Raw genomic sequence first — 17,563 nt, 5'->3', positions numbered from 1 at the left:
GCAAATACAAGTATAAGCAAAGTAAAATAATTTAGGAACATTCATGCGGAGACTTTTAACGACAGCATATAGGTAGCTGAATGCCTGACAACACTGGTGTACCTACCTGTAACTGTTCAGTGCAGGGCACTGCATTTTGGATTTGAAATACTTTTAAAAGAGCGATTGTAATTTTCTCAAACCATCGTTTGCGTTTCTTTACCGAGCAAGGCAGCTGAAAACTGCCGAAGGAAGAGGAAAAAGTTTCTGTGTTCGGGTGGGAGACGCCTCCAGTACCTGTTAGGGTGCCGCGCTGGAGGGGGCGGGTAGGGACCCAGCTCAGGGTCTGGGGACGCGAGCCCGGGAGACCGGCGCGCGGGCGCGGAAGCAGGAGGAGGCCGCGGGGCGGCTTCCGCGGGCAGCCGGGCTCCTCCCAGCAGCGCCTGCGGAACCTGCCTCCGAGTCGCCGAACTCTGGAAGGGAACGTGACCCAACCCCTCCCGGAGCTGCCGAAACGCGGCGCCCAGCCGCGCTGCGGGCTCGGGCGACCGCGGGATGGGCGGGCGGACGGGCGCGCGGCCCCGCCCGGCGCCCACCGCCCTGCCCTCGCCTGTCTCCTCCTTTCCCCGGGGCTCCGCTGAGTTCATTCACTGGGATTGGTTTCAAGTGACGCCATCTCTTTATTTTTAAACCAATGACCTCATCCGCGCTTGAAGTTTCCTGACCAGCGACTCTTTCTCTTTTCCCCCACCCCCCACCCCACCCCCCCGCCTTTCCCCCTCTTTCTGTGTATCACTGTTTGGGGGGCTTTAATCAAATTTTAACGATTATTCTCACCTCTCCCTCCCCCCTCCGCTTTCCCCACGCGGCCCCTACCTTTACCTCCCCAAGTTCTTCACCCTTTTCGAGACATTTGTTTTTGGAAGTCTTGATTTGGGGGGGTGGGTGGAAGAGAAAGAGTGAAGAAAAGTTGCAAACGTCTCCTCTTCCTAAGCCTCCCGCCCCCGCCTACCCCTTGAGAAGGAGAAGATAATATAGTGAAAAGAAGAGGAGGAGGCGAGAGCGACCGGACGGGACGCGAGCGCAGCCGCCCTCCCGGCTCCGCGGCGGCCCCTCGCTAGCCCGGGAGCCGAGGGCCCAGAGAGGAGACGCCGTGACAACTTTCGATTCCCTCAGAGGGAGTCGGGGGGTCGGTGGCCCCAGAAGTAAGTGGCTTCGGAGGGCGGCGCGGGGAGCGCGCGCGGGGCGGGAGGGTGCGGGGCAGCATGGACGCTCCGCGGCGCGCCCCGAGCCCGTGTGCCGGGCGCCGCGCTCGCGCCCCGCCGGCCTTGCCTTCGCGGCTCTGCGGTCCCGGGCGTCCGGGCAGCGCTCTCGGAGGGCGGGGTGGGGGCGACGGCGGCCGCGGGGCGCTCCAGGCAGGGGTGCAGGCCTCGCGGGGCACCGGGCGGGAGGGGCGTGCGGGCTCTGGCCGGCCCCGCCGAGAGCAGCCGCCGCCGGGGACGCGGCACCTCCGCGGGCGAAGCTGCTCACTTCCAGGCGCGACTGTTACACAACACGCCTGCCAAGTGGGGCCCCGGCCTGCCTGTTCCCATTATCCCAAATTCGCCTTTAGTGTAGGCAGCGAGGCCACCTGGGTGGTGATGTGCTGCTCCCTTAAACTCAACCAACCAACAACAAAAACAAGAACCCCTCAACTTTGCTGCTGGGGCTCGGTCATGGTGTTGGGGACTCCGGTGCTCCAGAGACTTCCTAATTTATACCAGCCATAAAACGTGAGGAATAAAAAGCCCAGGGAGATGGCTGAGGGTCTGCGTATCATGTGTTTCAGGGAATAAAATACCACAGAGGAAAAAAATATATGCAAAACCTCAGTTTTCCGATGCTACATTTATTCCCTAAAAGAAGCCGGTTATGAACCTGAGAAAATAGAGGTAGATCTAAAATTGAATGGATATTGCAAAATCCGAAGGAAGCTTATTAAATGTCGACTGCACAGATCCTTGGCTTTTTGAAGTCCTGGGTATCTCGGGTTGTTTGGAGAAAGCACACCTCTAATCAGCCTATGATGAATAAGGTGGAGAGGAAAAACCTGTTGCATAATCTCATTTGCTGTGGGGTTTGCTGTTCCGTTCCCTTGAACCAAGGGGAAGTGAGTTAAGATGCAGGGTTTTAAAACTCTCTGAAGTTTTTATTTACCCAGTGCACTGACTGCCACTATGCTTTAAAAGATTGTAAGTAAATACTCTTCTCTTAAAAGCGAACCAAACCTATCAAACCTGTTTAGAAAATGACCAGGTATGTTCTTTCTTGTCTTTCCGGGTGTGTGTATGTGAGTGAGTGAGAGAGAATTTACCATCCATGAAAGACCTTGTGACTACCATTTGGGGATCTGAGATTGTCAGGAAAATGTCTTTTTATGCCACTCTGTGATACAATACCTGTAGGTGACAACTTTTTCTTCAAAGAAGTTATATTGTTTGATCTCCATCAAGAAAAGGATTATTAAAAATTAAGGTAAAAATTGAAAAGAAAAGAAAATTTGTCAGTTAATTGTTTAATTTACTTTTCCTTGGGAATCATATATTGATGGACACTGGGAGGCTGTAATTAATTAAGGCTTGTGGAGTTCTGTGTTTGGTGAAGGCAGCAGAATAGAGAAGTAAATTTAAAAATTAAGAATTTATGACTATTTTATTCAAAATGGGACTAGACACTGAGCAAGTTTTGTGTCTTTGTTTAAAAATAAGTTGTGGAATTTACTGACTTTGAAGACATTGTGGAAAGGTTGCTGTTTAATTTTTTTGTTAACATTTAGCAACTTATGTAAAAATTTGGGCTAAATACCACCAACTGAGTTGGTTTTTAGGTAGAAAGAATAGAAGTGAGGTTATTTTGAATTGTACTAATGGTGAATAAGTTGGTTCAAACACTACAAACCTATATTCAGATATATGAAAATAGCGTAAACTGTGGTAATGATATTTAAATTTTTTTTTTTTTTTTTTTTTTTTTTTTTAGTTTTAACTTCTGGTATGTCAGCAACTCAAAAGTATCTGATTTGGCTTAAAATTGCACTTACTTTACTCAAGTGTTTCAGATGGTGCATAATTATGGAAGGGGCAAGGAACAGAACTGCAGAATCATCCACTTTTGCTACCTCTTGAATTTGGGAAGTCCTTGTCCTTTGGTTCAGCTTGGTGAATGTAACTGAGTCCCTATTTAAAAAACATTAGTGAATGTGAAGTTGGGGGTTCTAGGTCTCTTTGGCCAAAAGCTTAATGGCAGAAACAGAGAAGGGAGTAAAAGAAGATTCTGTTAATTCCATTCTTTTCCTTTTGCTTATCCATTCAGAAATTTATTTGTGGCATGGTTGGGAGTAGAAGTGAAGCCAAGATCAGGGTTTAAGAGTAGTGGATGGACTGGGGGTTTAGTGACACCCTAGGTTCAATCCTCTGCCTCCTCAATCTCCCTCAAAAAATCGAGTAGGGCTGAGAAGCTTGCAGAGTTTAGTCTAAGGTTAGAAGGGATAGGATTCTTTTTTGTTGTTGTTCTTGTAGTGCTAGGGATCAAACCCAGGGCCTCACACATGCCAGGCAAGCATGCTGAATGACATCCCCAGCGAAGGGGCAGGATTGTTTGTTTTGAAGCTATTTTCTATAGGTATGTGTATTGGGGGATTTAATTTCTTTTTTTCTTTTTTCTTTTTTTTTTTTGGTACTAGGGATTGAACCCAGGAACATTTAACCACAGAGCCACATCCCAAGCACTTTTCAATATTTTAATTAAAGATAGGGTCTCCCTAAGTTCCTAAGGCTGACTTTGAACTTAGAATCCTCAGCTTCTTGAGCTGATGTTATTATCCGAGTGCACCACCATGCCCAGCTAGGGAATTTAATTTTTTAAGAGTTTTCAGCATATGGGATTAATATATTGATGATATATATAGATTTGTATAGCTGTTCAGTATTAAAAGTTTTTGTTTTAAACTAATCATAAAATCATACTAAATATTTTTGCTAGAATTACCAGTGGAACTTATTCTAGAAATCCAAGTTTTCCTGTAATATTTGGCAGAAAGTTTTCTGTCATACATTACCTGCACTAAAAATTTCACTGAATTCAATGTTTTTAAAATGCTTTGAGTTCTCAAGCAAAAGGTACTTGTAAATTAATGTAGTATACACCCATTTGGATCAGGATACCAAGAAAAGGAGGAGATGGGGGGAAAAGAAAACAGATTTTATGACAGATTTCAACAGATTGAAGGACCAAGTTAAAAGTCATGGTTGATGCTTGAATGACCTTTAAAAAAATAACTGCATCAAGTTTTGAAACTGAGACAAATATCCACCATCATAAAAGAAATCTTACTAATGTTGGCTTAACCAAAACTTAATTAAGAAAGTAAATCTTGCCCAAAGCTATATATGATGTATTCCAAAGCCAGATGGCATTTTCCCCTGATTTTCTTGTGTTGTGGATAATGTTATTTTTATACATTTCCTGAGACCAGATGATCAAGTGTTAACTGTGTGAAGGGAGTTTCATAAAGATTGGTGGACTTAAAGAAGCAAGCTCAGTTAGAAATTTAATCAAATAAATGGAGGAAACAAGAGTGGCTCAAAAGGAGGATCTAAGGCAGATTATTGAGGATAGGTACAAAGAAATAATAAAGACTTGCCAGGAGTATGATCAGGAAAGAAGGAAACTGAATACATCTTGGCATGAAAGGAAGTAAGCATAAATGGAAAAATACCCTCTGATACCTCAGCAACAAGAAGGGAGTAATGAAACTTCACACTCTTTTAGATTTGGAATAGAAAATCCATTATAGATATCACCCAGAATTCACAAAGATTTTAAAAAATCTCTCATTGGTGGAGGGGGATGGATAAAGTAAATTTGATCATGTAATATAATTATATGAGAATATAATACTTGAAATTTCAGAGATAAATTCAAAATAGAAAAGAACCCCTTCATTTTCATGTCCTATTTTGAGTTATTTAGAAGGGAAGGATAAATTATAAAAACTTGATATTAACTCAATTAGATTTCTGGATTAATTACATAAATTAAGCAAAATATTTATTAAAGGTACATAAAAGTTAGAGATAAACAGTTCTACCTTTGGAGCAGGATTATAAGAAGTTTAAGTTAGATGTATATATGCAAAGGTAAAAAATTATTATACCAACTGAGCTGTATTCCCAACCCTATCAGCCTGTTGATAAGTGTCAAATTTACTGTATAAAAGGAGAGATTGGAGGGTTGAAGAAAGTAATCCTCAGAGATGATAGAATTTGACCCTTGCTTTAAAGAAGGGTTATCATGTGTATGAAGGAAGGAAGTGGGGCAAGTTGAAGGGGAAAGTTATTCATCCACCTAATTATTCTGCAAATTTATATTGACCATCTACTGTGAGTGCTAGACACTGACCAACAGTGGAATATAAGATAGAAAAGGTTTTTTCCTATGGAACTTAGTCTAGTGAGGAGAAGACAGGAGGACAATAAATAATAATAAGTCAGGCATGGTGGCTCATACCTGTAATCGTAGGGACACAGGAGATCCAGGCAGGAAGATCAAAAGTTCAAGGCCAGCCTCAGCAATTTAGCAAGACCCTGAGCAACTTGGTGAGAACTTGTCTAAAACAAAACGAAACAAAACGAAACAAAACAAAATGGGAAGGACCATAAACAAGTAAACAATACATGAAAAATCTGATGTCCAGTGGTGCTAAGTAGTGAAGGTAATAATGATGGAGGAAATTATAGAGGGCTAGTTACAGTCCCACTTACTCTATGAATTACCTATCTTGCCTATGATATTCTGATGAGTAATGTTAATGTTTTAACTTTTAACTATTCCTGTGTTGTGTAAACCAATTTGATTAGAATTCATGTTAACTTTAAGTCTTTTTTTGTGACTTTATTTAGATGGTGCCTTCAAACTTTGACTTTTTAACTCCTCATTAATCATTTATTCATAGTTCTTTTGGTGCCATTTGCTAAGAATCTCATGTCTTTTGTTGTGGTTACTGGGGAATCAAACCCTGGGGTTCTTTCACACTGAATGAACTACTTTCCCTAAGTTGCTTAGGCTGGCCTTGAATTTGTGATCCTCCCACCTTACTGAGTCACTGGGGTTACCTGACTGAAGCTTATGTTTTTTTACAATAAGGTTTATATCATTGTTTACCATTTAATTAGGGCTTTGATATATTGGTCTGTATTCTCTTCTAGAAATAGTACTTAAAATAGCACTATAAAGGGGAGCTAAATTTGAAGGCTAATTTGTTTTGTGGTACCTTGTATGAGAGCATACAAAACAAGGTGTAGATAGTGTTAGAAAGCTATTTGGCTTAATGATCAGATAGGTATATAGGATAAGGGGAGGACTCCTTTTTAGGACTTGTCCATGAAGTACAGGAATGGAATTGGAAATTTGGACTGTGTTGTGCTCTGTATGCTGAATCATGTCTCCTTAAAAGTATGTAGGGTTTCACTGAGAATATTATCTTAAACTTAATTTTTTTCCTTATTATCTTCAAATAGTAGAAACCTGAAAAAAAAATTGTTCTTACTGTAGTTTCTGACTGCCAGATTTGTTAGTTTTGAAGATGTTCTTTATAGTGTCAACTAAAAACTTATCAGTGACTGTTTCATATTTTGGGGCACATTTACAGAATGCTTCTCAACATTCCTTAAGACTTATGTTCCCTCTCTTTACTTTTTTTGCAGTTTTAAACTAAAAAAAAAAAAAAAAAAGATGAATTTGACGTAAGCAGTCCAGAAAGGGCTAATATTAAGTGTGTGTATATTTCTCTATAGAACCAAATCTCGCAAATTATTCATATATGTATCTAACCAGTTTTAATCTACAACATATTCTGACATACTTTTGATAAAACTATGGAAAACAAAACAATTTTAAGATGAGGTAGGAAATTATTTAGTGTTTCTTGATTTCCTTGTAAATCACATCATTAAGAAAAGAATTGTAGAGTGGGGCATGGTGATACATGCCTGTAATTCCAGTGATTAGGGAGGCTGATACAGGAGGATTGTTGAGGTTGATGCTGGTCTCAGCAATTTAGTGAAGCACTGTCTGAAAAAATAAAAAGAGCTGGGGATGTAGCTCAGTGGTAAAGCACACCTGGGTTAACTCTCCAGTACAAAAAAAAAAAAAAAATACAAACCACAGGGGGGTTTATATTTGACTTGTACCTTTCAAAAATATTTGGGAAGGACAGTAGAATTTAGATTTGTTTTAATGTCTTTCTTGGCGGGGTGGTGGTGGTGGTGGTGTAACTGCAGTTTATAAAAAGAAAGAAAAACCATAAATCATAGTTATATGCCAAGTAATTAATTTTAAATATATCTGGTTTTCCCCTTAAAGTGAATGGGGAAAGATGTGTAGAGAAGTACATGCTACTTATTGTTTGATTTGTATATCAAATTTAAATACCCATGTAGTATCCTAGGGCAGGACCTACTAGAGTCATATTTTGGTAAGTGTTTGCTGAATAAATTGAATTAATTCTCACAACTCTTATTTTTTATAGTTCCATTATATTTGCAGTTGAAATCCCGGTTTTTGAGCTTTGAGTTGCAACTTGTGGGGAGGGAGTGTCAAATTATTGTCTTGGCACCTGACTCTTGTTTGATTAGGATGCTCCCACTAGACCGGGGCTATGACCTCTCCTCTAACTTTGACCCTGTGGCTGATTTCATCTTTTCCAAAATGGAGGGTGTTGGTTTCCTATCACCTCTTTCCGCTCAGTCTAATAGCTCTTTCCCTCACTGAAGCAGCTGAGCTTTTCTTCTTCTGGTCACTTCTCAGAATACTCAAGGATCTGTGTCACCTGCTGACCCATTTTGTAGCATGTTTTGTTTGTTTGATTGGTAGAGAAGCACACATCTCAGGAAGATGGTTCTTGACTGTTTTGTAAACTGTGCATGGTATATGAAGCATGGTGTTATTTCCTTCCTAGCTTTACTTAAAAATCTTGGGTTCACTTGAAAAACAACTGTTAGGAATTAATGCAAACCAACTAAATACTAGCAAAAACTTTTTTAAAAAGACAATCAGGAAATTAACCATAACATTTTAAACTATTATATATTGTGGTTATGTTGAATTCTCATGTGTTAAAGATACATATGGGAGTATTTATAGGCAAAATGAAATGCCTGATATTTTTTGAAAAACTTAATGATAGGTATAATACAAGTGGGAGATAAAACAGTATTGGCAAATTTTCAAAACTTGTTGAAGCTGGGTACAATTGGAGTTTGTTATTGCTTTCTGTACATTTGTATAAGTTTGAAAATACACTTAGTAATGGGTTGAATTGTATATGACCAATTATTACTATGGGGGAGGAAATGTAATATAGTAAAATGTAATTGGTGATTCGAGCTAATTCTCGAATCAAAAATCTTGACTTGCATTTTCTGCAAGTTCTTTTAGTAACAACATTTTAAGACTAGGGAGACTTGTAGAAACATCATAAATGCCTAAAACTCACCTTTGAGATTTTGTAATAATATGCCTTGCAGTTTTACAGTGCTTTGATGTATTTTTTTCTTTTTTTAATCTTCAGAACAAGGCATGAGTTATTTACTTTACAGATGAGGAAACTAAGACCTTCGATGAATTTATTTAAATCCCAAAGCGAGTAAAAAGTGGTACGAGAACTGAAATTATCTTCTATTATGGACATAGTCCACATAAAGATATTTGGGGTCATCAATAATTTTTAATAAGTGTAAAGGTATCTTGATACCAAAATGTTTGAAAAACATGGTTTAAATCACCATTAAAAAGGGCACTTGGGGGACAGGGGAGATAGCTCAGTCGGTGGAGTGCTTGCCTTGTAAGCACAAGGCCCTGGGTTCGATCCCCAGCACCCAAAAAAAAAAAGGCACTTGGTCTGAAATTATCTATATTCAGGTGCCCATTCTCTTATATACACACACTTAAGTGCCCTTTCAAAAAAAAAAAAAAAAAAAAAGACTTGTAGATGGACACAATATCTTTATTTTTTAATTTTTATTAGTGCTGAGGATCAAACCCAGTGCCTCATACTTGCAAGGCAAGCACTCTACCACTAAGCTACAACTCCAGCCCCGTAAGTGCCCTTTTTTTATTGTTTTTTGATGCTGGGGATTGAACCTAGGGCCTTGTGCATGCAAGGCAAGCACTCTACCAACTGAGCTATCTCCCCAGCCCAAGTGCTCTTTTTAATGGTGGTTTAAACCATGTTTTTCAAACATTTTGGTATCAAGATACCTTTACACTCTTATTAAAAATTATTGATGACCCCAAATATCTTTATGTGGACTATGTCCATAATTATTTAACATATTAAGATTAAAGCAGAAATTTTAAAAATATTTATTAATTTAAAAATAATCAACATCGAAGATGATCAGTATTATAACATTTATGAACAAAGTATTCCAGCTGAGTGTGATGGCTCATGTCTATAATCCCAGCTGTTCAGAGGCACTGAGGCGGAAGGATTGCAAGTTTGAGACCAGCCTCAGCAACTTGGAGAGACCCTGTCTCAAGGAAAAAAACAAACAAACAAAAAAACCCGCTGGAGATGTGGAGATGTAGTTCAGTGGTAGAGTGCCCCTGGATTCAATCCCCATACTACCAAAAAAAAAAAATCCCAAACAAATATAGTGGGAAGGGTTGCATTGTTTTACATTTTGCTATACTTTTAAATGTATTGCTTCATAGAAGGTAACTATTTCCATAACTGTTTCTATAGTCAATCTGTTTTTTTTTTTTTTTTTGTTTTAACTTTTTGTTGGAAATCTTCAAATATACACAGGGGGTTAGAAAACAGGATGGGGAGAGGGACAGAGTAGTATAACAGCTCCTATGGACCCAACCAACATGAGCCCCAACAACTAGGATCACATTGCCAGTCCCATCCCACTTGTGTAATTGTTTCTGCTTCCCTTATCCCACATTACTTTCTGTTTTCTTATGCTGTTCTGGTTTAAGTATATCAAGAAAACTTGGCTACACAAAGATGCATAGTTGAAAATGATGGAGTATTTTAATAATATTCTCATATAATTATGGGTTTCGTAACCCATAGTAGTGAATTCTTAAGGGTTAATTGCTTGTTGAATTTGAGACCGTACGTATGAATTTTTTTGGTACCATTAACATCTTTTGGTCCATCCTATATTTTGAATAGATCTTTGACCTGTGTATAATTTCTTTTTAATGTCATGCTTTGACCATTTGAAAAATAATGGTTTATTAAGTTATGCACATCTTTTGGGTGTTGACTCATATGATTATAAATTGTTAAATCACATTCATTAATATGACCATCCAAGAGTCTTTAAGAACTGGAAAATTGTTATATCTTGATAGTTCAAGTGTTTCCAAAATTCTCATTTTTCTCCTAAAAATTTAACATTGGCAACTAATAGTTTTTTAAAATTTTTTTTGAGGAATGGGGTTGTGGCTTAGTGGGCTTAGTGGTAGAGCGCTTACCTAGCCTGTGTGAGGCACTGGGTTTGAGTCTTAGCACCACATATTAAAATATAAATAAAATAAAGGCCCATCAACATCTAAAATACATACATTAAAATTATTTTTAGTTGTGATTGGACACAGTAACTTTATTTTTATGCGGTGCTGAGGATTGGACCCAGTGCCTCATACATGCTAGGCAAGCTCTCTACACTGAGCTACAGCCCCAGCCCCCAAATAGTCTTTATTGAAGAGGCAGGCTTGCTTTATTAATTTTAAAGAAACTGTCTGACAGACTTAAGACTGAGTAGCTATTGTCTGCTAGTCATTCTTTTTTTTTTTTAAGTTGTAGATAAAATATCTTTTATTTTTTTTATGTGGTACTGAGGATCGAACCCACTGAGCCACAACCCCAGCCCCTGCTAGTCATTCTTTTAAGCCATACTGGCACGCATTCTCTGACAAAAGCTCATAACTGGGTTGCTTAAGTACTTTACTTTAAGACAGTGTACTTAGGTGTGCAACTGAAAAGTACATTATGTGTGTTTCCCATTTCATTATACAGAATTTAAATTCTCAAGGCTCCAGGTTTAATAAAATTAACCTTTTATCAAGAACATTTTTTTAAAATTTATTTTTATTGTAAACAAATGGGATACATCTTGTTTCTCTGTACATGAAGTAGAGGCATACCATTTGTGTAATCATACATTTACCTAGGGTAATAGTTTTTGATTCATTCTGTTATTTTATTTCTTTCCCCCACCCCTCCCACCCCTCTTTTCCCTCTATACAGTCCCTCCTTCCTCCATTGTTGCCCCCCTCCCACCCCCCATTATGTGTCATCATCCGCTTATCAGTGAGATCATTCGTCTTTGGGGTTTTGAGATTGACTTATCTCACTTAGCATGATATTCTCCAATTTCATCCATTTGCCTGAAAATGCCATAATTTTATTATTTTTTATGGCTGAATAATATTCCATTGTATATATGTATATATACCACAGTTTCTTTATCCATGCATCCATTGAGGGGATTCTAGGTTGGTTCCACAATCTGGCTATTGTGAATTGAGCAGCTATGAACATTGCTGTGGCTGTATCTCTGTAGTATGCTGATTTTAAGTCCTTTGGGTATAGGCCAAGGAGTGGGATAGCTGGGTCAAATGGTGGGTCCATTCCAAGTTTTCTAAGGAATCTTCACACCGCTTTCCAGAGTGTCTGCACTAATTTGCAACCCCACCAGCAATGTATGAGTGTACTTTTTCCCCCACATCCTTGCCAATACCTATTGTTGCTTGTATTATTGATAATCGCCATTCTAACTGGGATGAGATGGAATCTTAGGGTAGTTTTGATTTGCATTTCTCTTATCACTAGAGATGTTGAACATTTTTTCATATATCTGTTGATTGCTTGTACATCTTCTTCTGTGAAGTGTCTATTCATTTCCTTAGCCCATTTGTTGGTTGGGTTATTTGTATTCTTGGTGTAGAGTTTTTTGAATTCTTTATAGATTCTGGAAATTAGTGCTCTATCTGAAGTATGAGTGGCAAAGATTTTCTCCACTCTGTAGTTTCTCTCTTCGCATTGCTGATAGTTTTCTTTGCTGAGAGAAAGCTTTTTAGTGTGAATCTATCCCAGTTATTGATTCTTGCTTTTATTTCTTGTGCTATGGGAGTCCTGTTAAGGAAGTCTGATCCTAAGCCAACATGTTGAAGATTTGGACCTACTTTTTCTTTCAAGAACATTTTTAAGTGAAATAATTTTTTTAAAGACTGACAGGAGTGCTGGGCACTATGGCATATGCCTGTAATCCCAGCAGCTTGGGAGGCTGAGGCCAGAGGATTGTGAGTTCAAAGCCAACCTTAGCAAAAGTGAGGTGCTAAGCAACTCAATGAGACCCTCCCTCTAAATAAAATACAAAATAAGTGGGGGATGTGACTCAATAGTTGAGTGCCCCTGAGTTCAATCCCTGGTACTTAAAATAAAATAAATAAATAAATAAAAAATAAAAAAGACTAATAGGAATGAATATATAAATATCTTTTATTAGTCGTCACAATGATACATCTTTGTCACATATCATGTATCCTCTGATGTGACTATTGTACACTCACAAGAGAGTAAGGGTGAAAAAGGTAGATAACATCTTTGTATTACCAAAAGTAGTTTTAGTGTTGGCAATTACCTGAAGGGGTCCTCCCATTCCTGGTCTCTGGATCACACTTTGAAAATTGCTGGTATAAACTAGCATAGCTATTTAGAGCAGTGTGAAAAACATTTATACAGTAAAGTAATATTTTCATCTTAATTGATTAATTCATCAGGGACAGGGGAATGTGCTAATGTGTAGGATAGGATGAACGAGGCAACCCAGAGTCTATTCCAGGTAGAAGGTCATATAAAATCAGAGTGGATGGAAAAACTGTAGATAGAGGGAGGAATCAGTAAATGTACTTCACGGTTTATAAAAAAAAGAAAATCAGTACTTTCCTTACTTTTTTAAAACTAACAAGCACTGAGCCCGTAAATGCACACACAAAATGTTCATATTGGTTTTTAATCCATTTTCAAAATCTGTTTGGTTTTTTTTTTTTTCCTTGAATGACAAGAGGAGAGAGATGGTCACATATCTGAGAGGAGAATGGAGTGCTCATGGCAGTTGGTTCCATCTAAGATGGTTGTTGACCCTCCACCACCCAGAGAAAGCCAAGGGATGACAAAGCAAGTGATATTAGAAGAAATGGTAAGAAAAGGCTGAAGAGAGTAGGCATTAGCAGTCAACTGTCATCAGACTAGGTTGGAGGCAGTTAGTGGAGATAAGTGTTGGAAAGCTGAGGAAGACTTCAGGATGAACTGGGTTCCCCCATGTGCTGGACACTGGAAGAATAAGGCCATGAAAATAGAGTTATATGCAATAGGAGTCACGGAGGTGAACATATATTTGAAAGATTTCCATCAAAATATGAATAAAGTAGCTAGGCAACTTGGCATTTGCCTGTAATCCCAGTGACTTGGGAGACTGAGGAAAGAGAATCCCAAGTTTGAGGCCAGCCTCAGCAACTTAGTGATGCCCTAAGCAACTTAGACTCAAAATAAAAATTAAAAAGTTCTGGTGATGTAGCTCAACGGTTAAGTGCCCCTGGGTTCAGTCCCCAGTGTCAACAATAACAATAACAACAAAATATGGTTAAAGTAACTTTTTAAAATAACTAAAGTGGATAGACTTGTTTTTAATTTCTTACCAGTACTCAAATTCTATTATATATTCAGTTTTAATAGGGGAAAACAGCAGTGCCATGAGTTTGATGGAGAGTTAGGTAAATCTCTAAATTTTGGTTAGAAGCCTCAATATATGGAAGTATCAACTGGGTTAGGTTTGATAACTTTTTTTTTTTTTTTGTAGTGCTGGGGATTGAACTCAGAACCTTGTGCTTAGGAGGCAAGCACTCTACCAACTGAGCTATATCCCCAGCCCTGGGTTAGGTTTGAGACTGCAAATTCACAAATGAAATTTTAATACTTTATTTTTTACTAATAAGTTGTGATTAAAGGAGACAAAAGAGTTTAGTTCAAACAATTATCATTTATCAATTTGTTATATGGTACTTGTTTCCAAAAAGGATTTGGAATGGCAGAAGGAAAGATCAAAGTCTATATTCAGGGGCAAACATGATTCTACGTCACATTTTCTTCCTAATGTTTTCTCTACTGATGACATTAATTTTAATAAAACTATGTAGCTAAGGTACTCTAACTGTAATTAAATTAGTCTCAATCATACAGGAGCAATACAGTCTTGTCACTTTTTAGTTGCATGTAGTATAACTGTGTGAGACTGGGTGGAAAAGTCGCAGCATGCCACAGAAAAACAATTTTTTTTAATTAAAATATTTTTTATCTTTACAGACACATTTTGATTCATTGTACACAAATGGGGTACACTTTTCATTTCTATGGTAGTACACAATGGAGATTCACACCATTCATGTAATCATACATATATATGGGATGGAAAAACAGAAAAACAATTTTTTAAAAATACAAGACTGATTTCTGCTATATTTAACAGAAGGCCACTACGAGACGTTTAAACCATAGGCTATTTATTATTCAGTCAAGCAGTTCAGAGTTCAGTGATAAGTGGTCTGGATTGGCTCCAGTGCTCAGCAGCATCTTCAAGGCTGTGGTTCTCCCAGTCCTTGACTGCATCTTCTCATCTGTTGTTATCTTCATGCTTATTGCCACCAGTTCACAAAATGGCTGCCTTAGCTTTAGGAATCACAGCTTTTTCAAGGCAAGAAGGAGAAGGTGGGCAGAGTAAGCAAGACTTCCTTTCGGACCTGCCTAGTTGAAAACAAAAATTTTCATGGAACCTCCCATCAGTTTTCTTTTTGAGTTTCATTTGTTTGAATTTTTTTTCAAAAGACTACCCCCACTCATAGGGGACCAGGGGGATGAATGTATGGCTAAGGGAAATGGAATTACCATGGTTGACTTAGCATGCATCATGCTGTGTCCTAGGCTGAGGCACACTGCATCCCAGGGTAAACTGGCATTCTGTTAGCATGTTAGAGGGCGAGAAATGTTTGATGGGTAGCTCTGTTAGATATGCAGAAAAGAGTATTAAGTGCAAAGAGTATTAAGTAATTTGCTTTAACAACTTTCTTGAATATGGAGACTGTTTTTAGTGTTGCTCCCAAAATAAGGCTTTACTCATTTTCTTTTTTATTTTAGAGGAAGATCATTCAGACCTTTATCCCACTTATAGAACTTATTTAGAGACAGTTGCATCTCAGTTTTCTCAACTGTAAAACAAAAACATTGCATTTGATGATCTCTGAAATACTTCTCAGTTCTAAAATCTTGTCTCTCTTTATCATGCCTTCTTACCATATCACATTTTATTATCAAAAATGTGGACAGGATTAGGAAGAGGATATGAAAATGCATGGTATTTTTTGGTCATCTTGATTGCTGGGTAGTATCTCTAATAAAGCTCTTCATGGTAAAGAAGACTAAAATCTAATTTTATGTTTTGGCTTTTTGACAGTTATTCATATCCTTCAAATTTTCCATTGAAAATGAAAAAAAATTGTACTTTTATTTTAATAAAGATATATTGGGGCTAGGGCTTCAGGCCAGTGGTGCAGTGCTTGCCTACCATGTGTGAGGTACTGGGTTCCATCCTCAGTACCACATAAACAAACAAAATAAAGACATTCTGCCTATCTACAACTATAAAAATTTTTAAAAAGATATACATGTGTGTGCATAGTCTATAAATACCCTCAACACAGTATTTTGAGGAAATGCCTTCTTATTCTATCATAGGATATATTTTAGGCACTATTGTGAGAAATTAGGTTAGACATTCCCTTTTGCTTTTTGGGCATTTGTTAGGTGATAATAGTGCTCTTTGCTGCATATTTACCTCAGATAAAATTAGACAACTAAAGAAATGTGATTCTGAAGCAAGTAAAATTTACTTGAATGAGGCAGGACCTTTGATGTTTTAGGTACCTTAAAGTGGGTTTTTGTTTCAAAGTGATGATCTGGTTCCTCATATGATATTCTATCAAGGTTGCCTGAATTTGGATATGCAACAAGTTGAAGATGACATTCCAATGCCAACAAATGATGAAACATTACACTACTTATAAGAGTCTGTTAAAATAAGTTAACCTGAAAAGTATTAATTTTATACCCAAGAAAAATTTTATAGAAAGATCCTACTGCATTTTATTTGTGGTTTATCAATATTGGGAGATCTAGGAAGTATATGGTTGAGGTATTTAAGGGGTCACAAGGCATTTGCAATTGGGGGGATGTATTTTTTAAGAATAAAAATGCATATGTGCACATGTACTTAACAGCTGCTTTAAATAGCTTAGGGGCAGTGTCTAATTTCATTACCACAGAATATCTAATATGGTTTACAAACCTTTTCCTTCTACTGAAATCCTTTTAAGTATGTAATTAAAGCAATTGTTTTCATTTTTCATCCTGTGAATGACTAAGAACCTTGTTAATGTAAATATTCAGGAAGCTTGATTTTATAGCTTCTTGGTTGTATAACCAATAATAAAAATCATGTACAGTGGAAAACCCTTTCTCTTGTCTACCAACAGTCCCAACTGAAGGACAGACCTGTGCTGTTTTTGTGGCAAATCAGTGGCCTGCATGGTTTTAGATGCTACCAGCAGCTGTTTTGTTATAGAATGTAATTAATGTTAATTTAAAGTGATATATTTTGGGGGGAATTTCCAAATAGCAAATACTGGGCAATGTGCTATCTGTTTGCCAGGAAAAAGTAGTTTTTAGAGTAAGTTTTTAATAAAAAGCGATTGTGAAAGCAGTGGAGATTGTCATTATAGAAATGACCTTCATTCATTAAGCACTTTAGCTTCGAGTCTCATAGGCATTTTTCTGGACAAAAGGTCCATTCTTTTGCCAGTGAAGTCCTTGTTGTTAGTATGAACCAGTATTTTCTTAGTGATTTCTATGAGTAAGGTACAAGAAGGAATGCAAAGGAGATATGTATGGCCTTGGCCATCAAGGAGTTTATACTTGGCACCAGCATCTCTATTATCTTCTCTTCATCTTTTAAACAGAACATCATAAAAGACTCATTTTTTGGCCTTAGAGGTGCTTTAGCTGAGGGACTGGGTCCACTACCCAAGTCTCCACTTTCTTAGACCAGTGGTGATAAAGTCATTATTAGATGTAGGAGACAGTCCACCTGAAATTTTCTCCTCCTCTCCCACGATTGCAGACACTCCCCCTCCCCTTATTCTAAGAGCAGTGTATTAACTGGCGGCTTCTTTAGGATAGTTTTGCAGTTTGGGGCTCTTTTTTTTTTTTTTTTTTTCCGTGGTACTGGGGATCGAACTCAGGGCTTTGTGCTTGCGAGGCAAGCACTCTACCAGTTGAGCCATCTCCCCAGCCCCAGTTTGGGGCTCTTTTAAAGTTTGGGAGGGAAACATAAGAAAAAGTAAGATCTATTGTCATTTTTGTTTTTTCTTTTTTGTTTTTTATTGTAGTTAAAACATAAAATTCATAGTTTAAATAATT

The 17,563-nt window shown here is 38.1% G+C and overlaps 1 protein-coding gene across 1 annotated transcript in view; it reads left to right on the top strand.

Annotated features, from left to right (window-relative positions):
• The first annotated feature begins 450 nt into the window (after window positions 1-450).
• Dusp16 (dual specificity phosphatase 16) overlaps window positions 451-17,563 on the top strand; it is an 84,041-nt gene continuing 66,928 nt past the window's right edge. The window contains exon 1 of the mRNA XM_047548728.1: window positions 451-1,184. The gene's annotated coding sequence lies outside the window, so the exon portion shown is untranslated. The remainder of the gene's footprint in view (window positions 1,185-17,563) is intronic.

Source organism: Sciurus carolinensis, chromosome 4 (assembly GCF_902686445.1).
Source record: "Sciurus carolinensis chromosome 4, mSciCar1.2, whole genome shotgun sequence".
Taxonomy (NCBI): domain Eukaryota; kingdom Metazoa; phylum Chordata; class Mammalia; order Rodentia; family Sciuridae; genus Sciurus; species Sciurus carolinensis.
This window is presented reverse-complemented; position numbering and strand designations above follow the sequence as displayed.